This window comes from Piliocolobus tephrosceles, chromosome 18 (assembly GCF_002776525.5).
Source record: "Piliocolobus tephrosceles isolate RC106 chromosome 18, ASM277652v3, whole genome shotgun sequence".
Taxonomy (NCBI): Eukaryota; Metazoa; Chordata; class Mammalia; order Primates; family Cercopithecidae; genus Piliocolobus; species Piliocolobus tephrosceles.
The window spans coordinates 65,873,224-65,880,982 of NC_045451.1; positions in this window are offsets into that span (position 1 = coordinate 65,873,224).

Consider the following 7,759-nt stretch of genomic DNA (forward strand, 5'->3'; position numbering starts at 1 on the left):
AAAAAAAAAAAAAAAAAAAAAAAAAAAAAAAAAAAAAAAAAAAAGATAAAATATATAGAGAAGCTATTTTAAAAAGAAATGGTCATAAAAACAAAAATGACAGTGGCAACATATTCCTAACATCCCTGAGGTCCCCTTTTGGATCCCGAATATGCACACTCACACTAGAAACATTCATGTGTTTATTTGCCATGAGAAATGAAGGACACCTGACCTTTGCATTTCAAAATGTTCTCCAAGCTACTCTTCACAGGATTGGCAAAGGTGGAAGACAGATGAAATCTCAAATTCCCATGACCTCCACAGACCCCCTTGATCATGTCTTCAATGTGACTGCACCTGCAGGATGTATTTTGATGATTCTAGCATACCCATGCTTAATTTATTATTAGCTCTTTTCCTGGTTTAAAGATTACCCAGTTGCTGTGTTATTACCTCATTGTCTAGTTTTCAAAATGGATACCAATTGTTGCTCTCCTCTTCTCTGCGAGAAAATATTACGTACCCACAGCCTTGACATAACAGTCATTTCAAGTCAACACCACTTGTTTCAGAAAACATGAACCTTGACAACCTTAACCAAAGAGTGTATCTATAAAGTAGGCGATTCAGGCACATAAAACAATTCCTAGAGAATTGCTTGCAACCTTGACAGGCACTGCCTAGTATAAATTGTTGGTAATGTTTAATTCAACTTGATATACTAGGGTTTACTAATTCAGAACTCTGGATCATTCAAACTAGGTAAAGTTTTCATTCATTCATTCATCAGGTTTTTATTCAGTATCCATTACTTGCCTGGCACTCTGCTGGGGATTAAAAACAAGTCGGGAGAAAATAAGACCCAGTGCCCACTCTCAGGGAGGGGTAGAGGCTACTGCAAGTCTGTGAAGGAAACCTCCAGGGTGCTGTCTGAGCCTGGCTTCACAGAAAAGAAGACAGGTGGAAAGATGAGTATTTAGAAATTTGAATTGACAGGACGTGGCAATTGGAGTTAATTTAGAACAATGTGTCAAGGACAAGTTCTGAGTTTCAGTCTAAGTTTGCCTAATTAAATTGATAGTGTAAAAAAATTTTAGAGATGGTGACAAAGTGACTTTTAAATCTACTGATAACCAGAGAATTATCATACATAATTTAGCCATAACATCAGAGTACTGATTGCATTCAGGTAAAAAATATTTCTGAAGTGTAGAAGTCTTAATTTCAAAACAACACAAAATTTTAAAAAATGTAGCCCATAGTACAATGCTACAAAAAAAAAAAATTTAAAAAATGTAGCCCATAGTACAATGCTACAAAAAATTGGGAGATATATTCTCTATAATCAATTCACATCAGTTAAAACAACTTAGTTTTATCTGAAAATGAAAACAAATCATATAATATTCTAGATATTTGATACCATAAACACAATGAATACCTTTAACGTAATTTGGCATAAAAATCAAAAATTGCTGGCCGGGCACAGTGGCTCAAGCCTGTAATCCCAACACTTTGGGAGGCCAAGGTGAACAGATCAAATGAGGTCCGGAGTTCGGGACCAGCCTGGCCAACACGGCAAAGGTGGTGGCATGCGTGTGTAATCGCAGCTACTTGAGGCTGAGGCAGAAGAATCGCTTGAACCTGGGAGGCAGAGGTTGCAGTGAGCTGAGATCATGCCACTGCACCCCAGCCAGGGCAACAGACAGAAATTCTGTCTTAAAAAAAAAAAAAATTGCATTACATATTCATTTCCTTTTGAAATGGTAAAGTGAACTGTAAAGTATGTATGGAAATTTGTTTTCCTGGAAATCTTTATTGACCGGTGGATAGGAGTACAACAAAACCCACTCACCATCAGAAGAGATCCTTGGAAAGACCCATCAACATCCTCTGCTGGCTCTAGCTGCATCTTCCTTTACAAATTGTGCTTGTCTATACTTCTGAAATACCTCTTGCTCTGGAGTCAATGACCTTTGTTCCATGTAATTTATCAGATTTTCATAACATCAAACAGCTTCTGACAGAGTCATTTTTCATATGTCTATTTCAAACCCCCCCGCACTATCTGGATCATGTAGCTTGGGCCACTAGGACACATCCCCCCTTTCCACAGCCTGGCTTATTACGCTATTGTCATGCCCTAAAGGAGACTGTCCTTTGGTTACTGGGGCAACGTGATTACAAAATGGATGAACATGGTAGCAAAATTCTTTCGGAACTATCCCAAGCGTTTGGATGCCTCGGGTATTTGTACCCTGAAATAAACAAACATCTACTGTACATCAGCACCTACTTTATTGAGAACCTATGTGAACTCAGCCCTGAGAAATGGTTCCTGTCCTGAAGAGCTAATGATCTGTCTGGAAAGGCAAGACTAATGCGCATAAAACAGCAGTAAACATTCCGGCCTTGCTGAATGAAGCAGCAGGTCCTTTAAGTTACATAGGCGTTCAGGGAAACACACTGGGATCCTGTCACAGGTTCTTTGATGAGGGCTAGTTGTGAACAAAAAGGGCAGAAAAATCCATGAAGACTAAAATAAGAGGAAAAAAAAAAAAAAAACTAGTTCTAGGACTCTTTCCCCAAATGTAAAGAAATCCAAGCCACTAAAGAATTGTTAAAATAGGCTGGGGGCAGTGGCTCATGTTGTAATTTCAGCACTTCGGGAGGTTAAGACAGTAGGATCACTTGAGCCTAAGAGTTCGAGACCAGCCCGGGGAAAATAGCATGAGAGCATCTCTACAAAAAGAAAATTAAGAAGAATAAGCAAATAAATAAAAATAAAAAGCAAAATAGCTAAGCGTCGTGGCATGTGCTTGTAGCCCCAGGTACTGAATAAGTTGAGGTGGGAAAATCCCTTGAGCCCAGGAGGTGAAGGCTGCAGTGAGCCGTGTTTATGCCACTTCACTCCAGCCTGGGCAAAAGGTGAAGCTCTGTCTCTGAAAAAAAAGTGAAAGAATTGTTAAAAGCATCCATTTTTAAAAAAAGAATTAGGGTGATTATGATGTGTTCATGTAAGTTCAGTGATAACAAGTGCACCACTCTGCTGAGGGATGTTGATCATGGTGGAGGCTGGCGGAAGGGCGGGAGGCATATGAGAAATCTCTACCTCCTGCCCGTTTTTCTGTGACCCTAAAACTACTCTAAAACGATAAAATCTTTTTTTTTCTTAATATTCTTTTCGAAGTTGTTTCTTTCCAAGCCCTTGTCCCTCGAACAGTTTGGATTGCTCTGTGCTGCTGCGTGGTTGGCTTTCTGGCTGGAGGCTGTGCCTGAATCATCTTCCGCTCCATTTCCCTGAACATCACCGCGATGACTCTGTGTGTTCTAGTTAGAGGAACTTGGCCTGCGCTTCCCAGTCTTGCCCTGTGTCTCTCTCCTGATGAGCAGTGGGTGGATTTGTGAGGAAAGCACTCTGTTTCACTTGCACTGTGTGTAAATGTGCTCCCAGCCAGGCTAAGACAAGCAGCCCTAGCTGTTCCACGTGAGTTCACATAGCAGGTAAGCAGGGGTTGCTCAAGAGCATGAGGAATCTGTGAGCTCAAGGGCAAGCCCTTCTGCTGGTCAGGGCCTCAATGCATCTACCAGCATGACCCATGCCACAGGATGTATGTGTGTGTGTGGCACAGAAGAAGTCAAGCTGCCAGCTAGCAGGGACGTGTTTGCATGTCAAGCTACTAAAGGAGACAATCCTTTGGTCAAAGGAGCGTATCATGCTCTGAAGCTGGAATCACATCACCAGCCATGGCTGTTTTGCCAATTTATCTCAATACACACTACTGCATTACTCCCTGCTTAGCATAACTGATGGAGAAACAATTCACTTTGGCCTTTGTCCCAAACAAATAGGACATTCAGCATCACATTTCTAAAAGTTTGGAGAGAGTAAGAAGAAAAATGCGCTGCCAGTGAAAAGACAATGTTAAAATTTTTCAATCCCAACTCAGGAAAGAATTACTGGCTCCTAAACACCAGAAATTCATGGATATGGCCATTTAGTCACACTCTGTTTAGGTCACAGCCTGCAGGTTCCAGCAGCAAAAGTCCACAAGCATTAAAATCTGTGTCTACAGAAGAAAAGTCAGCTAACCATTTGTGTAGTCCATTTGATTTTGCCTGCTGTGAGGTGCTGCTTTCTACCAGTTTCTATAGCACTGCAGAGGATTAGGGTTCAAGACAAGGGAGCTCATGGGCTGTTAGGGATTCAGAACTTGGCAGATGACCAAGCCACCCAGTAGGTCCCCGGATTCTCAGTGGCTGCCACTCTACCTCCTACATAATGGGGATGGGGAAGGAAAGTAGAATGTTTCAGGGGGTGAAAGACTCCTTGGTATGTCAGAAGTTCAGAATTAATATCTAAGAGACACAGATAAGGAAATACTTTGGAGGAAGAATAAGAAAAGCATAGCAAAAACAGTGTCATTTCTCCAAAAAGCCATCTTTGTTGGTGGCAATCCACCTAGACACTTTTACTCCCTGTACACCATCATTGGATAGATATAAGATCCAATCTGTTGGGTTTTATATCTGGTATCTATTTCATATTAGCCAGATAAAAATCCACTCAATAGGCCATGCATGGTGGCTCACTCTTGTAATCCCAGCACTTTGGGAGACTGAGGCAGGTGGATCACCTGAGGTTAGGAGTTTGAGACCAGCCTGGCCAACATGGTGAAACCCTGTCTCTACTAAAACTAGAAAAAATAAAATTAGCTGCGTGGTAATGGGTGCCTGTAATGCCAGCTATTCAGAAGGCTGAGACAGGAGAACCGCTTAAACCCAGGAAGCGGAGGTTGCAGTAAGCTGAGATCACGCCATTGCACTCCCGCCTGGGAGACAAGAGCAAAAGTCCATCTAAAAAAACAAAACAAAACAAAACAAAACAATCTACTCCCTCAAGGAAGGGAGATCTGGGCAGAACAGTCTTCAGTAATTAAAGAGTCTCGGAGAGGTACTTGTCATTATGAGGGCTGTGGGTATTTGATAATAAATCTTTTATCCATTCAAATAACAGAATGAACAATGTGAGCGTGGATAGGACCCTAGGTCATGTCTGGGAGAATGCGAAGTGTAGAGAAGTTGTCTATCATCAAGAAGCATTTAAAAGTATATATGCCAGAACTTAACCTGACAATAACCAAGGCATTTGTCTGTCTCCAGTGGGGAAAGCACTGAAAGCAGAGGAAGACACAAACAGCTAAGTAAGGACATCATTTGCTCCATAAAATCACAGAGGCTTATGACGTAATGGGAGCATAAAGTGGCGCATCCGACCCAAGGAGTGGCTGTGGGTGGCACTTTGGAAGAAGTGGCCCCTGAACTATACCTTCCGTAAACATACGAGAAAGATGGCTTTGGAAGCGAACAGAATATGGTGCCAACCTGGCTCCATCACTTACCCTAAACCCGTGATTTAACCTTTCTAAGCCTTAGTTTTCTATGTAAAATAAGGCGAAGAATATCCACTTTTCAGAATTATTGTAATGAATATATATTGTGCAATTCGTTTATGCCTTAATTAATAAATGATAGTTTGTATTATTGAAAGAGTTTAGAAATATAAAGTGTAATATAGAAGAAATATATAAATTAAAATGATAAAAATATAAAATGCAACATCAAAATCTAATAAGGTAAGACTTTAAATTGTGCAATTTCAATTTGGAAATTAAAAAAGTCTTTAGATACCATAGTGAGAGTGTTTTAGTCAAGTGTTGTTTCTGGAAAACAAATGCAGAGAAGTAGAAATGAGTGAGAATGAAGGACATGGAAACAAGCAATTTTGAAATGTTAATTGCAAAGAGAGAGGAGGATGCAGGATCAGGAAAATTTAAATGTTTTAGATAGGGAAAAATCTTGACCATTCTTATAGGCTATGAGGAAGAAACCAGCAGAGGAGAAGAGAAAGGACACAGCAGGAATAACTGATAAAGCAATGTTCTGGAATGAATAGGTTAGAATCAGTTCTAGCATCCTGATGAAGCTGTTGGCCTCACCCAGGATGGAGATGCCTGATCATCAGAGGCTGGAGGAAAGCAGGTAAAGATTGATGAGACTGTATTTGTGTATTTGTATTGGAGTGGGTTGAGAGAATAAAAGAAAGTCATGCTTGATGGCCTCTGTGTTTTCTATGAAGTCAGAAGCAAGCTCTTCTAGAGTCAGGACTTGAAGCAGAGAAGGATACATGAGAATGATGCAAATTTGGAAATGGAGTTGATATATAGGGGAGAGGAAGATGACTAAAAGTAACAAAAGGTTTATCAGATGGCGCTAAATTTCCTGCCGCATTTGAAGACACACATGTGCAGCTGAACCAGTCTCCATGATTGCAGATTTCTCTCCAACAGTGCTCAGCTGTCTGGGGCTGGGTGTAAAAAAGAAAGTAGATTCAGAGTTTAAATTTTGCTAGGAAGATGGAAAGAAAACTATGTAAGGAACTTGGAATATTGTTGAGAGTGTTACTTAGATGGTAAAGTGTAGGTCCAGGCTGAGGAACAGAAATGGGTTCATAAGTGGGAAGATGATAGAGACATGGAGAAACAGACATGGAAGTGATTCAATGCCTAGCAAGTGAGGCAAGTGCAGGAAAATCAAAATGTTCACCAGCCACTCAGCAACAAGCAACAATAACCACTTGTGTTTAGAGAAGGGAAGATAATTATGGGTTAGGGTCTTCAAGAAACACTTACCAGTGGGGTCAGGATTTGATAAACAGATTTAGATCTGGGGAAGAGGAGAGAAGTAGAATTGTGTGGTGGTAGTAGAGGGTTCATGGAGAAAGATGGTGAGAAAGAAGGTAGGTGATGTATAATGGAGCTAGGTTGTCCAGCTTCTCAGAGAAATAGGTGAAAGAATTTAGACTTCATTCCGTAGGCCGTAACAAGGCACTGAAGTTTTTGAGTAGGGAAGTGGCAAAATAAAGAATGCTTTCGTAAGTGTGAGAAATGGATTAAAAGGGAGACCAGCTATAGAGAAGGAGAGCAGGTGCAATACTTTAAGTATAAGGTATAGAAAGATTTTATAGTGAGGAAATGGGTGAGTGTCAGCTGTGCGGATAATTGTTCCCAAATCTATTTAAACATCTACCAACACAAAAGAAAAGTAAAATATTGGCTTAAAAAAGACAACTCACAAAACACTTGTAAGATTCAATAATAGGTCACCAAACACTTTGCATTCCATTGTTTGTTTATCATTTTTAATCCCAGCAAAATCAAAATATTCTCATTTTTGAGAAAGCCTCTAAGTGATTAAGCAACTTGTCCAAAGTTACACAGCTGGAAAATGGCATGGCAAGAAATGAAAGGCTCTTCTTGTCAGAGTCATGTGAACCAGAACAACTCCATTTTAAAGAGGAGTTGGGTAAAATGAGGCTAAAACCCACTGGGCTGCGTTCCCAGATGGTTAAGGCATTTTAAGTCACAGGATGAGATAAGAAGGCAACACAAAACACAGGTCATAAAGACCTTGCTGATAAAACAGGTTGCAGTAAAGGAGCTGGCCAAAACCCACAAAAACCAAAATGGCAACAGTGACCTCTGGTGGTCCTCACTGCTACACTCCCACTAGCACCATAACAGTTAACAAATGCCATGGCAATGTCAGGAAGTTACCCTATCCTGTCTAAAAATAATCCACACCTTGTTTCACAAGAAATAACCGTAACGGCAAAGCATCATCAAGAAATAGCCATAAAAATGGGCACCCAGCAGCCCTCAGGGCTGCTCTGTCTATGGAGTAGCCATTCTTTTATTTCTTTATTAATAAACTTGCT